The sequence below is a fragment of the Bufo bufo genome, chromosome 5 (genome assembly GCF_905171765.1).
Source record: "Bufo bufo chromosome 5, aBufBuf1.1, whole genome shotgun sequence".
Classification (NCBI taxonomy): Eukaryota; Metazoa; Chordata; class Amphibia; order Anura; family Bufonidae; genus Bufo; species Bufo bufo.
The window spans coordinates 545860156-545881748 of NC_053393.1; the positions used below are offsets into that span (position 1 = coordinate 545860156).

Sequence of the window (21593 nt, forward strand, 5' to 3'; positions counted from 1 at the left end):
CCCCTCCCCCAGTATTAAAATCATTGGTGGCAGTGGCCACAGGGTCCCCCTCCCCCCCTGGCAGTGGCTACAGGGTCCCCCTCCCCCCCTGGCAGTGACCACAGGGTCCCCTTTCCCCCGCGTCATTGGTGGCAGCAGGCAGTTCCGATCGAGTCCCAGCATAATGGTCGGGCTTCGATCGGTTACCATGGCAGCCAGGACGCTACTGAAGTCCTGGCTGCCATGGTTAGTTAATCACTCAGAAGCATTTACTTACCTGCGGGGCTCTCCTCCTTCTGAGAACTCACAAGTCTATGCGGCGCATTGCTGAAGGCATATGCGGCGCATAGACCTGTGAGTTCTCAGAAGGAGGAGAGCCCCGCAGGTAAGTAAATGCTGCTGAGTGAAACTGCCTGCTGCCACCAATGACGGGGGGGTGGGGGAGGGGGACCCTGTGGCCACTGCCACCAATGATTTTAATACTGGGGAGGGGGGGTTAGGGCGCACTGGCCACCAATTATTTTAATACCGGGGAGGGGGGGCGCACTGGCCACCAATTATTTTAATATTTGGGAGGTGGGGGGGAGGGCGCTCAGGGCGCTGTGATCCGCGCAATTAACCCGCACCTGAGGGGTTAATTGCGCGGATGACAGCGCCCTGGCGGTATATTCTATCTTCAAGCGTCCCCATCACCATGGGAACGCCTGGTGGTTAGAATATACCATCGGATCTGAGTTAGATCGTGAAAACTCAGATCCGATGGTATATTCTAACCACCAGGCGTTCCCATGGTGACAGGGACGCTTGTCGGGGAGGAGTATGCCGAAGGGCAATAACTGTACTAATTGGGGGGAAAAAAAGAATATTCTATAAAACGAATATATGTGATATAGTGCTATATATTAGTTTTTTAGAATATTCGTCATTTTTTACCATCTAAACTCCTGATTCCTCCCTGCTTCTTGCTTGTGGTCCAATGAGTCATTGGCCCACAAGCATTTTAAGCAGGAAGGAATCATGTGTTCAGATGGAGAAAATTACGAATATTCGATATAAGGAATATATAGCACTATATTCGCAATATTCGCGAATTATCGAAGTTGCGATATTCGCGATTAATATTCGCGCTCAACACTAGTCTTTACAAATACTTGAGGCCTCAATAGAGGACTTTATAATTACTGTGGACACTGTAGGGGGCCTTATTACTACTCTGGGCTCTATAGGTGTATATCGTTATTGGGGTGTTGTAGGAGGCGCTATTATTACTAAGGGCAGCACTATTACTATGCAGGACGGATGGATGGAACTATCTTTATGGCACTATTATTTTTGCAGTATAGTGTTTGTGAGCATTGGAGGGCACAGTATGGGACACCAGGGGGAGGGGGGATGATGGAAACGGAAATGTTTGTGTAGTAAACTCTGCAGAGACGAGACATGGTGGTTTGGGCAGAATGGAGAAAATGAGGACAGAGAATAAGTATAATCAGAGATCATATCACTGGATGTAAGAGATATGTCTCTAACAGTAGTGTTGGGCGGTAGGGGTTGGATTGAGGATTTGACACCAGGGGGCACCATTTCAGTTTTCACCTCAGGCAGTAGAAAGGCTAGGTGCACCCCTGTGGCCAAGATTAGCTGGCTGAACCCGTCCAACTGGTGTAAGGCCCTTGGGGGATAGATGTTGGGGGTATTACATCTAGTATTACAAGTTGTATGCATTGTTATTCTTTAGGCTGGCTTTAAAGGGGTATTCCAATTATATTAAGTTATCCTCTAGCCACAGGATAGGGAATAACTATTAAGATTAGTTGGGGTCCTGCTGTAGGGTCCCCTGTTCTTGTGATCAGTGGGGGTTCCAGCAGTAGGGCCCTCTCCAATCTAATAGTTATTCCCTATCCCCAATATAATACAGGCAGCACTATAGGGGGCACTACATGGGGCATTATCATACAGGGGGGTACTACAGGACTACATGGGGCATTATCATACAGGGGCCACTACAGGACTACATGGGGCATTATCATAGAGGGGCCACTACAGGACTACATGGAGCATTATCATACAGGGGCTACTACAGGACTACATGGGGCATTATAATACAGGGGGCACTACAGGACTACATGGGGCATTATCATACAGGGGCCACTACAGGACTAAATGGGGCATTATAATACAGGGGCCACTACAGGACTACATGGGGCATTATCATACAGGGGCCACTACAGGACTACATGGGGCATTATCATACAGGGGCCACTACAGGACTAAATGGGGCATTATCATACAGGGGGGTACTACAGGACTACATGGGGCATTATCATACAGGGGGGTACTACAGGACTACATGGGGCATTATCATACAGGGGGGTACTACAGGACTACATGGGGCATTATCATACAGGGGGGTACTACAGGACTACATGGGGCATTATCATACAGGGGGGCACTACAGGACTACATGGGGCATTATCATACAGGGGCCACTACAGGACTACATGGGGCATTATCATACAGGTGGGTACTACAGTACTACATGGGGCATTATCATACAGGGGGTACTACAGGACTACATGGGGCATTATCATACAGGGGGGTACTACAGGACTACATGGGGCATTATCATACAGGGGGTACTACAGGACTACATGGGGCATTATCATACAGGGGGGTACTACAGGACTACATGGGGCATTATCATACAGGGGGGTACTACAGGACTACATGGGGCATTATCATACAGGGGGGTACTACAGGACTACATGGGGCATTATCATACAGGGGGTACTACAGGACTACATGGGGTATTATCATACAGGGGGGTACTACAGGACTACATGGGGCATTATCATACAGGGAGTACTACAGGACTACATGGGGCATTATCATACAGGGGGTACTACAGGACTACATGGGGCATTATCATGCAGGGGGGTACTACAGGACTACATGGGGCATTATCATACAGGGGCCACTACAGGACTACATGGGGCATTATCATACAGGGGGTACTACAGGACTACATGGGGTATTATCATACAGGGGGGTACTACAGGACTACATGGGGCATTATCATACAGGGAGTACTACAGGACTACATGGGGCATTATCATACAGGGGGGTACTACAGGACTACATGGGGCATTATCATGCAGGGGGGTACTACAGGACTACATGGGGCATTATCATACAGGGGCCACTACAGGACTACATGGGGCATTATCATACAGGGGGGTACTACAGGACTACATGGGGCATTATCATACAGGGGGTACTACAGGACTACATGGGGCATTATCATACAGGGGGGTACTACAGGACTACATGGGGCATTATCATACAGGGGGGTACTACAGGACTACATGGGGCATTATCATACAGGGGGGTACTACAGGACTACATGGGGCATTATCATACAGGGGGCACTACAGGACTACATGGGGCATTATCATACAGGGGGGTACTACAGGACTACATGGGGCATTATCATACAGGGGGGTACTACAGGACTACATGGGGCATTATCATACAGGAGGGTACTACAGGACTACATGGGGCATTATCATACAGGGGGGCACTACAGGACTACATGGAGCATTATCATACAGGGGGGTACTACAGGACTACATGGGGCATTATCATACAGGAGGGCACTACAGGACTACATGGGGCATTATCATACAGGGGGCACTACAGGACTACATGGGGCATTATCATACAGGGGCCACTACAGGACTACATGGGGCATTATCATACAGGGGGCACTACATGAGGCATTATAATACAGGGGGCACTACATGGGGCATTATCATACAGGGGGGTACTACAGGACTACATGGGGCATTATCATACAGGGGGCACTACAGGACTACATGGGGCATTATCATACAGGAGGGCACTACAGGACTACATGGGGCATTATCATACAGGGGGCACTACAGGACTACATGGGGCATTATAATACATGGGGCACTACAGGACTACATGGGGCATTATCATACAGGGGGTACTACAGGACTACATGGGGCATTATCATACAGGGGGGTACTACAGGACTACATGGGGCATTATAGTACAGGGGCCACTACAGGACTACATGGGGCATTATCATACAGGGGGGTACTACAGGACTACATGGGGCATTATCATGCAGGGGGGTACTACAGGACTACATGGGGCATTATCATACAGGGGCCACTACAGGACTACATGGGGCATTATCATACAGGGGGGTACTACAGGACTACATGGGGCATTATCATACAGGGGGTACTACAGGACTACATGGGGCATTATCATACAGGGGGGTACTACAGGACTACATGGGGCATTATCATACAGGGGGGTACTACAGGACTACATGGGGCATTATCATACAGGGGGGTACTACAGGACTACATGGGGCATTATCATACAGGGGGCACTACAGGACTACATGGGGCATTATCATACAGGGGGGTACTACAGGACTACATGGGGCATTATCATACAGGGGGGTACTACAGGACTACATGGGGCATTATCATACAGGAGGGTACTACAGGACTACATGGGGCATTATCATACAGGGGGGCACTACAGGACTACATGGAGCATTATCATACAGGGGGGTACTACAGGACTACATGGGGCATTATCATACAGGAGGGCACTACAGGACTACATGGGGCATTATCATACAGGGGGGTACTACAGGACTACATGGGGCATTATCATACAGGGGGCACTACAGGACTACATGGGGCATTATCATACAGGAGGGCACTACAGGACTACATGGGGCATTATCATACAGGGGGCACTACAGGACTACATGGGGCATTATAATACATGGGGCACTACAGGACTACATGGGGCATTATCATACAGGGGGCACTACAGGACTACATGGGACATTATAATACAGGGGGCACTGCAGGACTACATGGGGCATTATCATACAGGGGGTACTACAGGACTACATGGGGCATTATCATACAGGGGGGTACTACAGGACTACATGGGGCATTATAATACAGGGGCCACTACAGGACTACATGGGGCATTATCATACAGGAGGGCACTACAGGACTACATGGGGCATTATCATACAGGGGGGTACTACAGGACTACATGGGGCATTATCATACAGGGGGCACTACAGGACTACATGGGGCATTATAATAAAACTATGCTGCCTGCAGATGGTGGTGATGAGAGGCAGCACAATAGGGGGCATTATAATACAGGGGCACTATGAAGGGCAATAATGTATAGGGGGCACTGAGGGAGCAGTACAGCACTAAAATAGTCACTACAGGGAGCAATATAATACAGGCAGCACTACTGAGGGGGCCCTACACCACTACAGGATGAAATACTGGGGGGAAATATAATGAAGGGGACAATATAATACAGAGGGCACTACGCGGGGCATTGTAATACAGGCCAGAGCACTACAGGAGTATATTATAATACAGGGGGCCATACAGAGCGGATACAGTCTGGAGCACTATGGGGGGGGGGGGGCATTATAATACAGGAGCACCACTGGGGAACATTATAATACAGGCCAGAGCACTAGAGTGGGGTATTATAATACAATAGGCACTGCAGGGGGCATTATAATATAGACGGAGCACTACAGAGGGCATTATAATACGAGCCAGGGCAGTACAGGGGGCAATATCATACAGGCACTAAAATGGGACATTATATTTTCTGGAAGTACAGAGGGTCATTATAAATACTTGGGCCTAGCAATATGCCCCCATTGTCTGAGATGAGACAAACCCTTTAATAGAAACATACATTTTTTTAAAATAGACATATCAGGCATCGCTGTGTCTGTAACGACCTGCTCTATAAAAATGACATGACCTATCCCCTCAGGTGAATGCCATGAAAAAAAACTGCCATTTTTTTGTCCCCTTGCCCCCAAAAAGTGTAATATTGAATGATCAAAAAAGTTATATGCACCCAAAAAATGCAACAATAAATATGTCAACAAAGGAGCCCCTACACAAGATCATCGGTAAAAAAAAATATATATATATATATGGCTTTCAGAAATGGAAACATGATAAAAAACTAAATAAAGATAGACATATTGTCGTAGGTTACCGTGCTGCTCGCTTGGGCGTACTGGCTGCGGTGGATGCCGTGTGGGCTGATGAACGAATGAAACGCTCGTTCATCGTGTACCGTAATTCGATCGTTTGTGCGCACATAAAAATGATCATTTGCTGGAAGTAGATTGTTCTGTGTGATCACGATCTGCTGCCGGCAAACAACTAGTCAGTATGGGGAAGAACAATGACAGTAGTGATCGCTGCTCCCCATACAACGGAGATCACTGCATGGAAGTACAGCGTTAAAGAGCAGGCAAGTGTCGGGAGGGAACGCTTCCTTCCCAACAATCTCCTGCTCTGTCGCCCCCTGTGTAAGGCTACGTCTACACGACGACATTTTGTTGCACTAATGTCGCGCGGCAATTTTTATAATGGCAGCCTATGGTGTCGCGCTGCAACATGCGACCTGCTGCGACTGCGACGCAACAGTCGCAGAAAATCCATTCGAGATTGCGTCGCAGTCGCAGCAGGTTGCATGTCGCAGCGCGACACCATAGACTGCCATTATAAAAATTGCCGCGCGACATTGGTGCGACAAAATGTTGCGCGACAAATGTTGCGCCCTATCTGTCGCGCGACAAATGTCGTCGTGTAGGGACCTTAACAGATCAGGTTATCAACCACAATGAGCTGCTTAATGAGAAACAATCTGATATAGAGAACAATACCGTTCTGTGCTGCACGCTGTATTCTGTGCTCAACTGCAAATATTCATGTGCATGAGCCCGAAAAAGGAACAAGTAATATTTCTTTTTGGCAGCTGTAGGATGGGCCCCTGGAATGATTGACACCGGCCCCTCCCTCCTGTCACTCATCTCCCCCCCCTCCCTGTATAATAAGCCTGGGCTGCAGTGCTGATCGCAGACTCCAGGGAGGAGGCAGGTGACTGCGCGCTGCATCCAGCTCAGCAGGTGAGTCCACATAAAGCAGCATCCTCCCGGGACATGAGGTGACAATCAGCGCTACCCCAGGGGCACGGGATGATGATGGTTGTAGTCACCGCACAGACTCAGGCTGATTTTAATCCTATGTACCATAGAGGCAGTCCGTGCTGCTGCTACCGACCCCATGAGAAGAGGGGCTAGAGCTCGGGCTGGGGTCTTCCCTATGACCCTGCCTTCTGACATCGTATTTATCTCTATAGGTGAAACTCGAAAAATTAGAATATCGTGCAAAAGTCCATTTATTTCCGTAATGAAACTTGAAAGGAATTGCATTAATGCAGCTTAAAATTAGAATTTTGTGAAAAGGTTCAATGTTCTCGGCTCATAGTGTCAGCTAATTAATCCGTATCCCCTGAGAAAAGGGGACCTCAAAATTGAGACATCGGGGTTTCATAAGGCTAGGTCTACAAGACGACTTTGTCGCGCAACATTTTGTTGCACCAATGTCGCGCGATAATTTTGATAATGGCAGTCTATGGTGTCGCGCTGCAACAGGCGACATTCGAGATGATTTCTCTGCAACTGTCGCGGCGCAGCATGTCGCCTGTTGCAGTGCGACACCATAGACTGCCATTATAAAAAATGGCGCGCGACAAATGTTGCAGTGTAGTTGTGGTTGATCTGTCGCGTGACTTATTGTCGTCGTGTAGACCTAGCCTAAGCTGTAAGCCGTGATCATTATAATTATAATAAATAAAGGCTTGAAATATCTCACTTTCCATGTAATGAGTCTCATATTAGTTTTGCATTACTGAAATAAATGGACTTTGTACGATATTCTAATTTTTCGAGTTTCACCTGTACCTTCTGTCCTGAGATCTCAGATGGAAGATAAAGATGTTGGGCTTTGGAAACCATGTAGTTACATTCTGTGTTCAAAAGTCGCATTTTGGGTGACAATGTTACTTTTCTGTCTGCAGACATTGCTTTTTAATTTTGTGACTGTTGCTACAGTTTAGTCCTAGGGATAAGAATGTTCTGCCTTTAGGGAAGCAGAATTTTAGTCTGGAACGAGATCTGTAAACTGTTTTTATTTTCATTTTCTGACACAGAATAGAATAATTGACTATATTATATACGGCCTGATGTTCTAAAGTAAGGGCTGATGTCGCTGCATATATAGCGGTCAAACCTGCCGCTGTAACGTTACATTACCCTACCGCAAATGACGTGGCGAGGCGTGCCAGAGTTGTGCCGATCTGCGCATGCGCAAAACGACAGTTTAGGGAAAATCTCAGCGGCGTTCAGCTGCACACCGGGACACTGCGCATGCGCCAGAGAGCCTCAGTAGGAAAATATTACGGCGCAGTGCGCAAGCGTGGCTAGCTCCACAACATCCATGCGGTCTCTGCGCCTGCACAGTATGGGGGTAGGGACATCTGATGGCCATTTTTCTGTGTATATATATATAGATCGATCGATCCAGAAAAAAGAGCGGCACTCCGGTAGGTAAAAGCAAGTGAACCCTTTATTAACCCAGGTGGTGCAACGTTTCGGCTCCAAGCATGAGCCTTCTTCAAGCTGGCTTGAAGAAGGCTCATGCTTGGAGCCGAAATGTTGCACCACCTGGGTGAATAAAGGGTTCACTTGCTTTTACCTACCGGAGTGCCGCTCTTTTTTCTGGATCCATTTATTGGGGTTATAAGTCTATTCCCCTTGGGACGTGCACCCGCACCTTCTCCCTTAGAGCCAGTGCCGCCATTTTTCTTAATATATATATATATATATATATATATTATAATATATATTGTCTGCCTGCGCAGTGTGGGGGTAGGGAGATCGGATGGATGTTCTGGAGTTAGCCGCGCTTGCGCACTGGGCCGTCATATTTCCCTACTGAGGCTCTCCGGCGCATGCACAGTGTCCCGGTGTGTAGCTGGACTCCGCTTTGAGATTTCCCTAAACCGTCGTTTTGCGCATGCGCAGATCGGCTCAACTCCGGCACGCCTCCTCACGTCATTTCCGGTGCGACCGGAAGTTAGGAGGTAGGGAAATCTCACGAAGTAGGGTAATGTAACGTTACACCGGCATTCCTCTTCATATTGTATTCAGTGGGCAGTAGGATACAAAGAATGGCGCAGAATGTCCCATATGTGGACTTTATATTGGCAGCGTGAAGATTGGCATTACCATGCTGAAATTGCAGCAGCTAACCACACAGATTAGTCCTATTAAATACCCATTATTTGCTGTATGAACACGTGCTAAAATATGACTTTTTGGGGTAGAATCATTTACATTTTGTGACTGTGAATTTTGTAAAAAAAAAAAAGGAATTCTGTGTTAGAGTTTACAAAAATAGTAGATGTGAAATATCTACGAATGGAGAGCGGCAGGGAGATGCCGTCAGGATGAACTGTGCTGAAAACCTGACCTGGGCTCCACCATTGCTATCTTTGCCTTCCATGACTTGGAAGACATGGAGACTAGTGTTGAGCACGAATAATCGAATAGCGAATTTTTTGCGCAAATATCGCCACTTTGAGAATTCGCGAATATTTAGAATATAGTGCTATACAGATATAGCATCGCTAGCGCTCCCTTCAGAATCGCGGCAGCGCAAAGCGACTTCCAATTCAATTAGCAAACCCGAATCGCGTAAATAGCCATTGAGAAAATTAGGGGGTGCAATGTTGGTTTGTGAACACCAGATGGCGCATGGAACTACAGTCAGTAGTGCAGGTAAAGTGCAGGTTATTTTCCTGCTGGAGACCCTTTCACTGCTGGTGCCTTTCACTGCGCTTCTGGTGGAGTACGTGTTTATTAACTAAAATCAGGACAATAGCTATCTTATTCAATCTGTTTTGTCCATAGAGTTAGTGCCAACATTACAATAAAAGATGGACACTTTACTTTCAGTGAGTCTGCGATCCCAAGATAACACCTGGTGTTATCAAAATCCAATCCACTTGTACAGTCACAGATCTGAAGACATACTGTACATACGCACAGCCTTTTGTCATTCATGTCTTCTTTTTAATTTATGGTTTGTCCTTGTGCACGTTTTTTATTCCCCTAACAGTGATTTGTTAATAACAGGGTAGGCTGAGACGCCCTATAAATAAATACCATACACTACTGACCCTATATGGAACACTAGATATACAGTATATAGCTATATACCTGATATCTAATTTCATCATCCCAAGTAGTGATATTTCTATCTATGCCCCCTTTTGCCTAAATGGCAGCACCCGATCTCTTACAGGGGGCTGTGATCCGCACAGTTAACCCCTCAAGTGCCGCACCTGAGGGGTTAATTGTGCGGATCTCAGCCCCCTGATCGGGTGCTGCCAGGCAGCAGACCACCCCTCCCTCCCCAGTATTAAAAGCATTGGTGGCCAGTGTGGCCCCCCCCCTCCCTCCCTCTCTCCCCAGTATTAAAAGCATTGGTGGCCAGTGTGGCGCCCCCCCCCTCCCTCCCCAGTATTAAAAGTATTAAAACTCCGTACTGTATTACCCATCTAACAATAGTTTATGCTTTCACAGCGTGAACCAGTTCATAAATGGTTCTTAAAGTAGTTGCCCTTAACACTAAGGGCCTGAACAGCCCATTTAAAAGATCCATGCTGTGGAAGGAGGCGAGAGCCCTAAAGTGCGATATATTATGTGCCACCGAAACTCACTTAAAAAAAGAAGAAGATGCTCATAGGTTGAAGAATATCCATTTTCCCCATATTTTCCACTCCCATTACCCCAAGAAACAGAGGGGTGTAATGGTAGCAATAAAAGATTCGGTAGCTTTTCTGCTGAATAAATCCATTGTAGATCAGAATGGCCGATATATTATCCTTGTGGCCTCCATAAATAATGTGACATACACCCTAGTATTTCTATATGCTCCAAATAAACATCAGATTTCCTTTTTTAGGAGAATAGTGAATAATGTGAACTCGATAAAACCAGGCCTGGTTCTGTGGGGGGAGATTTCAATGTCGTGCTGGATCCTCTCTTAGACTCTACAACTCAACACAGAGATCATTCCCCTGCTATGGCTTCCCTTTTATTGAGAGAAGATCTATTCGATGTCTGGAGGATCCACCATGACAGAGAAAGAGATTATTTGTTTTTCTCAAATGCTCATAATTTATATTCCAGAATAGATTTCTTTTTAGCTGACAGATCCCTCTTACGAAATGCAACTCACTCCTCAGTTAAACTGATAACATGGTCCGATCATGCGCCAATCACTCTATTAGCGAAAATAACATCAGACCCCCTTACTCTCCAAGGCGCAACAACACTCACCTAATGAAACAGCCTAAATATTAACGGAATTCCTTCAAATAAATGAGGGCTCTGTATCGAATCCCTTTTCCTTATGGAAAGCCCACAAAGCATTCATGCGAGGAATATTTATTAAAATTTGCTCCACCGCCAAAAAAGAAAGAGAGGAACGTACTTCCAACTTATTGAGTCAGCTCCAGTCCTTAGAGTCACAAAATAAGGCTAACCCCTCAGTCCATACTGCAAGCCAATTGCAAGATTTGAGACTTCAACTAAAAGACTGCCTGCTATACAGACATGAAAAACGTTTAAAAACCCTAAACACATTCTACTATCCCAAGATGGCAAAGGCATGGAAACTCTTAGCTCACAGATTAAAAGAAAGGGCTTTTAAAGCTAAAATTCCGTTCCTTGCATCACCACAATCAGGATGGAAAATCGCAGAACCTTATGGATTAGCAAATTCCTTTAAAAGGTTTCATGAATCTCTATAGAACATCTCTCCATCAACAGATCCCTCCCCTCAGATAACAGAGGCTATGGACAAATTCCTTCTTTCCCTAAATCTTCCTTGCCTAACCAGCGCCCAGCTGGCAGATCTAAACTCCTCCGTCTCGGAGGAGGAAATTTTAGGAGTTATCAAAAAATTACCCCATAACAAAGCTCCCGGCCCACATGGATTCTCGAATACATATTATAAAACGTTTCAGAAAGAACTCTCCCCATACTTGCTATAAATATTCCAAAAAACTATGAATACGAGTTCCCCCCCCCCTCCCTCCCCAGTATTAAAAGCATTGGTGGCCAGTGCGGCCCCCCCCTCCCTCCCTCCCCAGTATTAAAAGCATCGGTGGCAGTGCGGCCCCCCCTCCCTCCCTCCCCAGTATTAAAAGCATTGGTGGCCAGTGCGGCCCCCCCCTCCCTCCCTCCCCAGTATTAAAAGCATCGGTGGCAGTGCGGCCCCCCCTCCCTCCCTCCCTCCCCAGTATTAAAAGCATTGGTGGCCAGTGCGGCCCCCCCCTCCCTCCCTCCCCAGTATTAAAAGCACTCTGGTGAACAGCTAGCGGGGTTAAAAATAGGGCTGGAGGGGTTAAAAATTAATAAAAAATAATTTAATTTACCTTAATCCACTTGATTGCGCAGCCCGGCTTCTCTTCTGTCTTCTTCTTTGCTGTGTGCAGGAAAAGGACCTGTGGTGACGTCACTCCGGTCATCACATGATCCATCACCATGGTAAAAGATCATGTGACGGACCATGTGCCACCAATGCTTTTAATACTGGGGAGAGAGGGGGTTCTAGCCCCTGCTGCCTGGCAGCTCCCATTCAGGGGGCTGAGATCCGCACAATTAACCGTGCACCTGAGGGGTTAATTGTGCGGATCACAGCCCCTTGTAAGAGATCGGGTGCTGCCAGGCAGCAGGGGGAAGTTATGTACACAGTTCTTAGTATATTCTAACTTGAAGCATCCCCATCACCATGGGAACGCCTCTGTGTTAGAATATACTGTCTGATCTGAGTTTTCACGATCTAACTCCAATTTGATGGTATATTCTAACATAGAGGCGTTCCCATGGTGATGGGGACGCTTCAACTTAAAATATACCATCGGATTGGAGAAAACTCCGATCCGATGGTATATTAATAGGGACTCCTGACTTTACATTGAAAGTCAATGGGGGACGGATCCGTTTACAATTGCACCAATATTGTGTCAATGTAAACGGATCCGTCCCCATTGACTTAACACCATATACAGTTGAGGTGCCATCGCCCGGCTCCTGTATAGTGTCGGGATGACTACGGGCTGTATCAGGAGCCGGATAGCGATATTAACTTTAACGCAACACTGCCATCTACTGGCATTGGTGTGTATTTATAGACTGTGGGAGATAAAATCGCATTTAGTTAGTAACGAATTGCGAAATAAGGGAGCGGTAGCGATGACACATCTGTACCTCGATGGTATTGCTTTTCCAACTATTACCTTGGCTCAAAAGAAAGCACTTGAGGTGGACTTCTCCAATCAGGAACTTGAAGGGGCAATTAAATCATGCTCGGGCAACTCCCACCCCCGGTTCAGACGGACTCCCATATGAATTGTATAGTAAATATAAGGAGATTATTCTCCCTAGATTGTTGGGGGTCTTTGCTGAATCGGTGGAGGATGGGAATCTGACGGATTCAATGATGGAAGCCGTAATAACATTAATTCCAAAAAAAGGCAAGGACCCCACAGACTTGGAATCTTATAGACTGATGTCACTGCTAAATGCAGACGTAAAGCTCCTGGCAAGAATCTTGGCCACAAGGCTCTCCAGGGTCATTCCCTCCACTATCCATCCGGACCAGAATGGCTTCATCCAAAATAAGGGCACTCATCACAATCTTCATCGGCTTTTTGCCAATATACAGGCCCCTGGGGGGACCGCTCGCTCCATCCTGTCACTGTATGCCTCTAAGGCCTTTGACAGGGTGGAGTGGCGATTCCTGTGGAGGGTTCTGGCCAGGATGGGCTTTGGGGGGAAATTTATAAATATCCTTAAATTACTGTATAGATCCCCTACGGCAAAGTTGAGTCTCAATGGGAGCTTGACTACTAGCTTTGATCTAAATAGAGGAACTCGCCAGGGCTGTCCACTATCCCCATTGTTATTTGACATTTACATTGAGCCCTTAGCTTTGGCCATTAGGCAGGACGATCAAATTAAAGGATTTGGAACACTAGGAGTGGAAGATCGCATTTCCCTATATGCGGACGATGTCCTCTTTTTTATAGATCATATGGAAATGGCTCTCCCAAGAATTATCCGATTGGTTAAATTGTTTGGTGAGGTATCCGGTCTACATATAAACTGGTCGAAGACCAGTTTGATGCCAATAGACCCGGTATCCCAAAAGGAGGCTTTGATAACCCAGCTGGATGTTGCTGACACCTTTCAATACTTGGGTATGATAATATCGCCCAAGGTTGAAAATTTTGTGCAACTCAATCTGATCCCATTGATAACGAAAATTAGGGCAAAAAAAGGGATTTGGTTGAAACTCCCCCTATCTAGAGCTGACCGAGTCTCATTGGTTAAGATGGTGATTCTACCGCAATTGGAGCTGTGGAGCTGGGAAGCAGTCAGGCCGGCTCACTCTTTACCCCAGGCTCAGATTTCTTTTCCTGATTGGGTACTGTTGCTACTTTGCAGCTCCAGCGCACTCTCCACTACGTCCTGATGCACACAGTGTGAGAATGTAGTACGTGGAGACACGCACTATGACCTGACGTTGTGCTCATCAGGTCACAGTGCAGAGCGTGTCAGACTTGCAGAGTAGCAGGTGCCTGAGCAGGAGCCCAGTGCCTGATCAGGAGGGGGAAGAGATTTTTTTCAATTATAGAACTGTGTATGGGGTTCTGATCTGAGCATGGGAGGTTCTGATCTGAGCATGGGGGGTCCTGATCTGGGCATGGGGTGTCTTATTTGAGCATGGGGGGGGGGGTCAGATCTGGGCAATAAGGGTCTGATCTGAGCATGGGGGGTCCTGATCTGAGCAATGGGGGTCTCGGGGGGGGGGCAGATCTGAGCATGGGGGGTCTTTTTTGAGCATGAGGGTCAGATCTGAGAAGGGGGGATATCTGAGTATGGGGGGGGGAGATCTGAGCACTGACACTGGGAGTCTGATTTGTGCTGTCTGATCTGAGCATTGGGGGTCTAATTTTGGGGGTCTGATTTGGAGGTCAGATGAGGATTGGGGATTTGATTTAGGAGTCTGATCTGAAGTCTGACGAAAAATATATATATTTTTTCCCTGCTAATGATAAATAAGAAAAAAATATTTTTATCAGACTTCAGATCAGATGAAACATTTGTTTGTTTCTCTTCTTTTTCTTTGTTAAAACCTAGGTGCATCTTGTAGGGCGAAAAATACGGTGACTCATGTAAATGTATAGCTTGTGGCTCCTGGTAGTCATACGTTTTTTTTTTCCCCGGCTCCTTGTGTCTGTAAGGTTGGCCACCCCTGCACTAGAGTATGGGGGTCTAAATCTGCCCTACTTCAAAGGTTACTTTATTGCTGCTCAGTTATGAATGTGCTATGAATGGCATAACAGTGCACTTTTAGGGAGCTTTCTCTGAGGGGGAGGGGAATCTAGGGCGGACGCATCACAGGGCTGGGGTGGGAGGGGTTGGGGGAAAAAAAAAATAATTATATTGAGTTATTACTCGAATACTTTTTCCATGTGTATTTGTTTTATATACCAATAAAGTTGGTCAACCAATATTAACCCGGACAGAATGATATCAAAACATCGGACCCCCAAGGAGTCATAATAATCACCAAAAAAATGAAACTAACTTTCGTATGTATGAAAATCCAAAAAGCTTTAATGTAAACATATATAAACAGTACATACATGTATTATAAAACAGGCAGCACAAGGCGGGACACACAGATGAGGAGCAGGACCCAAGGAGAGGCCGGGAGATCAGTGCAAAAAAATACAGGGAAAAAGAATACTAGCTGAAAGAGCATACCTCAGAGTCTCATAGCAGCAACGCCCCAAACACAATGCAACAGAGGCGATTGTGGAGACTGAGGTTTAAGATGGAAGGAACACAATTGAACATACCCTGAATGGTGCAAAGATCTCTCGGCCAACTCCTGACCCAACGCCGTTTCGCCAGTAGATCTGGCTTCTTTCGGGGAAGCAGCCAGATCTACTGGCGAAACGGCGTTGGGTCAGGAGTTGGCCAAGAGATCTTTGCACTATTCAGGGTATGTTCAGTATCAATCAAGTTGAACGGTCAATTTTCAGCGACATTTTCAATACAAAACTGTACGAGACAAGGGTGCCCCCTCTCCCCCTTGATTTTCATTCTTTGTCTAGAACCACTACTAGGCCACATAAGAGCCAATCACGACATAACTGTGATCCAGGTTCAGGGAACCCCGCATAAAGTAGCCGCATACACGGATGACCTTATTTTCTTTCTCACTAGCCCCTGCATATCACTACCAAACTTTTTGAAAGAACTCAAACACTATTCACAATTGTAAACAAATGGTGTGGCTCACACTACACACAAAGGGAATTGATGGGTGCACTGATGGGAACCCAAAACCCAAACCGCCATAAAGGGAAAACAAGAGTTATAAATATACACTGAACAAAAATATAAACGCAACACTTTCGGTTTTGCTCCCATTTTGCATGAGCTGAACTCAAAGATCTGAAACATTTTCTACATACACAAAAGACCCATTACTCTCAAATATTGTTCACAAATCTGTCTAAATCTGTTAGTGAGCGCTTCTCCTTTGCCAAGATAATCCATCCCACCTCACAGGTGTGGCATATCAAGGTGCTGATTAGACAGCACGAATATTGTACAGGTGTGCCTTAGACTGCCCACAATAAAAGGCCACTCTGAAATGTGCAGTTTGATCACACAGCACAATTTTCTAAATAATTATCCTCCCCAGAATATTATGTCTTAAGCCATGCCCAAGCATATCCCCAGATAATTTTTTCATACTTTATTATCCATCCTTACACATTTTATATGGGCAGGAAAAAAAAACATGAATAGCCCGTTCAGTCCTATTCTGACCCAAACATCGCGGAGGTCTGGGTTTACCGGATTTCATTTCCTACCAACGTGCCACACACCTGCTGAGGTTGGTAGATTGGTGTCGCCACCAGCCGAATAAGCAATGGATAGCGGTGGAGCAATCCTTCGTGCCCACTCTGCTAGCCACAACACCTTGGTTGGGATCCCATATACCATTGGTGGCACGCACTCACCCCACCATAGGAACGACACTTCGTTCAGTATCGTCTGTCTTTGAGCTGCTGGACATTTCTCTGTCTCCTTCACCGATTCTGGGTAACCTCCGGGATTGGATCAAGGTCCGTTCCGGAGGTTGGTAAGGGCCAATAGGTTAAGAGCACATCACTTTATTACGTCCAACTCTTGGCCCTCTTCTCAATCACTCAATGACCTCTCAGACCCTATGGGTCTGTCGAGTTGGCAATCACAACTGCAAAATTTTTTCACATCGCTACCTTCAGCCTCCACGTACACAAGAGGCAGAACCGATTTTAAGCAAATCTGTGATACGAGGGGGGTAATCAGACATGCGCTGTCTCGACTATATGGCCTACTCATCTCGCCGTCTAACCAACCTTCTCCTACCTATAAACTCAATTGGGAAAGGGACCTGGGACTTAGAAAGAACGTCTATACACATTAACACATAAGACCTCCATTGCCAACAACATCCAGGAAACCGGTTTTAAGGTCCTCTCCAGATGGTACAGGGTACCTTCCAAGCTGCATTTTCTTTTCTCTACAGTCTCCCCGCTATGTTGGCGTTGCGGGGGAACTAGAGGGACAATTTTACATGTCTTTTGGGAGTGTCCCGTGCTAGCCGACTTTTGGAGGGAGGTGTGGCGCATCACGTCTAAATTTACTCCCTATGCTCTTCCTAAGACACCTGCATTCTTCCTGCTCCATCATAGCGAGATTCCTATGTCTACATACAGGAGGTCGGTGGTACGAAATATGGTCAATGCCACTAAAGCACGCATCCCTTGCATGTGGAAACAAACATCTGCTCCCACAATAGCAATGTGGATTAACAAAATTCAGGAGGTCATGAGAATGGAGTATCTGACAGCATCTTTGAGAGGTATAGATGCCAAATTCTATAAAACATGGCGACATTGGATCATGTTTTAAAGCTTCCAGGAATATAAACTGATATTGACAGCATATGTTTTTTTTCCCTTCCCCCTTTCCCTTCTCTCTCCTTAGATTCCATATTTCCCTACCAACACTCCATGTTTTCGTTTAACTCATTAAGGACCAGCGCCGTACATGTACAGCGCAAGGTCTGCGGCGCTTTGGGGAAGGATCGGGGGGGGAATCATGGCACCATGCCAGGTAAGGGCGGCATGGTGCTGAACCGCCACTCTGCAGCCCCGATCGCTGCTGTTGGCTGTATTCTTCGGGCATGCGCATCGAGCTGCAGGGGGGGGTCGTGGGGTGTCATCTGGAGGTGATCGGTGCTGAACAAGTCAGCACCTGTCTCCTCCTAGGTCAGGCAGGGGACACCAGTGTTTTGGGTCCCCTGCCGGCGCTGCTATTGGCTGGAACAACGCTCCAGCCAATGGCAGCGCTATAGCTGCACAGGAAGAGGCAGAACTTCCCTGCTTGCAGCCATTCTAGCTGGTGACTGCATGCAGAGAGGTTCTGTGCTGCTTGTGGCTTGCTGGGAATTGTGGTGCACCACCACAGCGTTTTAACTCCTTTCCTGCTGAAAAGAAGAACATCTGGAATAGCTGCACAGATTTTTTTTTTTTTCATTTTGCAGCTGTTTCAGATCCCTAAACGACCCTCCGTCCCTGTCCTTTCCCACCCAACCCCCCGTCGTCCCCCACATCCATTTTTTTTATGGACGACATTTGGTCTGTGCACTTTTTTGGGTATTTTTTTTAATCATTTTCCAGCTCTGCAGCACTTTTTCTGCATGCAAGCTGTGACCGTCAAGTGCTGTTCAGTGCATACCTGCGGATTATTTGTGCTGATTTTCTTTGGCAATTTTTTTCATTTTTTTTGGTTAAAAAAGAAGAGAAAAGTAGTTAGGGCTTTATATAAATATGTATAGAGTTCTATATATAGATATAAGTAAAATTTTTAGCCAGTGTTCACTGTAGTGAATTTTTATACTACAGATTTTGCACGCACGATCTTGTGTGCGTGTGTGCTGCAGAGCACCGATCAGTAGTGTGCTCAGTAGCATCTGCACATTTTAGATTTTTTGTACATTTCTTTTGCTGTGAAAAAAGAGCTGCAGTTAGTGGTAGTAAGTTAGATATATACGGTGTATAAATTTCAGTTAGTGTGAGTTTAGGTTTTTGCACGAGCGCACCATCTGCATGCGTGCATTTTGCAGAGCACTGTAGTGAATTTTTATACGCCCAACAATTCATAGATCAGAACCCTACATCGGCCCTAGGTTGGACCCCAGTAGATGCAGCAGAAATTATGAAGTTGTGGGGACTCGTGCTGCATATGGGCGTAGTAAAAAAAACAAACGTTAGGCAATATTGGAGTTCGGACATTTTCTACCAGACAGTCAGACCATGACCCGGAAGCGACTTGAGTCCATTAGGAAATTCCTACACTACGATGACGAGGCACAGTGCCCACCCCAAAACGACCCAACAATTGACCGTCTGTTCAAAGTTAGGCCTCATTCACACGACTGTATGGCTTTTTCAGTATTTTGTGGTCCGCAAAAAACTGATCCGCAAAAGATACTGATGACATCCATGTGCATTTAGTTTTTTGCGGAAAGAAACATCTGGCCCCTAATAGAACAGTACTATTCTTGTCCGTTATGCGGACAATAATAGAACATGTTCTATCTCTAAACGGAAATACGGAAACGGAAGTCATACGGAATACCTTAGTTTTTTTTGCGGATCCATTGAAATGAATGGTTCCGTATATGGAATGCAAAAAACGGAATGTAAACGGGGAAAAAAAAAGTTTGTGTGCAGGAGGCCTTAGGCCTGTCAAGTTTGCTGAGGTGTACAACCCAGAGAAAAATGTCAGTGTAGATGAGTCCCTATTACTGTTCAAAGGGAGGGTTAAATTCTGCCAGTACCTGCCTAGCAAACGGGCAAGGTATGGCATAAAAATATACAAACTTTGTGACAGTATCTCCGGGTACACCCACAATTTCCACGTTTATGAAGGGAAATATTCCCGGATAGAACCCCCAGAATGCCCATCCCCCCCCCCCCCCCCCCCCCCCCCCCCCCCGTCCTGGGAGTTAGTGGGAAGATTGTGTGGGACTTACTGCACCCACTGCTGGATAAGGGTCACCACCTGTATGTGGATAACTATTATACCAGCATACCCCTAATCAGGTCCCTAGCTGCCAGAAGTACTGTGGCTTGCCGCACAGCGCGCAAAAATCAGAGAGGCCTCCCTAGTTCCCTGGTAGTGCAACCACTGAGAATGGGTGAAAGTAGGGTTCTCCTCCAGGAGAACATGCTGGTGGTTAAGGACAAGGACAAGAGGGACGTCCTTGTACTGACCACCATTCACACTAACGCCAGCGCCCCTGCTCCTGTACGAGGCACCACTACCACTGTCCCCAATCCAGTTTGTATCATGGACTACAACAGGCACATGGGAGGGGTGGATCTTGTAGATCAACTTCTGAAGCCCTACAGTGCCACACAAAAAATGAAAGTGTGTGTAATGACCGGCGTCACGCACAGGGAGGAAAAAGGGAAAGCCCTGCCCAAGGGAGAGGGAAAGGTGGTGACCCCTAACTCACCTTGCGGCTGGCACCTGACTGCCCTGACGTCCCTAGACGAGTTCCTCACCCGTGCGGCGATCACGTGCCTAAACCCTGGCTTTCCCTAAAATGAGCCCTAGATGGTGAACGGGCCGGTGGGATCGCTAGTCCGCACCACTGTCACTAAGAGGGAAACACCAGGGAGAGGACAGACAAAACAGACAAACACATACACCCAGGTGGGCGACCACAATAGACCACAAAGGTCCAACAGGGATCCGGAGGGTAGCGTTCTGGACCAACTACCAGAAAACGCAGCAACACAGCTCCAGGTCAGAATAGATGTCCAGGCAGGAAGCTCTATATCTGGCAACCAGATAAGTGTGAGAGGGGACTATAAGGAGGTTGGGAGTGCTGGACAAGAAACAGCTGAGGAGAAGGAGCTACGGATCCCTGAGTGAGCCAAAAGGGTTTGCAAAGCAAACCCAGAAAGCTACCATAAGGAAACAGCCCTATCTTACATAGAGTGTGCAGCCAACCGCTGCGACTTCCTAACCCCAGGTATAACGGAGTCAGGCGTGGTTCTTGACACCCTCGTGACAGTACCCCCCCCCCCCCCCCTCTACGAGGGGCCTCCGGACACTCAGGACCAGGTCTCTCAGGATAAGAGGCATGAAAAACCCGAACTAGCCTGTCGGCGTTTACCTCAGACACAGGAACCCACATTCTTTCCTCGGGACCGTAACCTCTCCAATGCACCAGATATTGAAGAGAGCGGCGGACCCGACGAGAATTAACAATTTTGGATATCTGAAATTCTAGATTACCATCCACGACAACAGGAGGGGGTGGCAGCGGTGACGTTCTAGAGGTGGAACATATTTTTTGAGTAACGACTTATGAAAAACATGATGGATTTTAAAAGTCTGAGGTAACTCCAGGCGAAAAGCCACGGGGTTGATGATGGCTACAATTTTGTAAGGGCCAATAAACCTAGGACCCAGTTTACAATTTAATATTCCTAGT

At 46.7% G+C, this 21593-nt stretch overlaps 1 protein-coding gene across 1 annotated transcript in view; it reads left to right on the forward strand.

The window, feature by feature from the left end:
- The first annotated feature begins 6935 nt into the window (after positions 1 to 6935).
- Positions 6936 to 21593, forward strand: part of LOC121000742 (amiloride-sensitive amine oxidase [copper-containing]-like) — a 49191-nt gene continuing 34533 nt past the window's right edge. The window contains exon 1 of the mRNA XM_040431365.1: positions 6936 to 7003. The gene's annotated coding sequence lies outside the window, so the exon portion shown is untranslated. The remainder of the gene's footprint in view (positions 7004 to 21593) is intronic.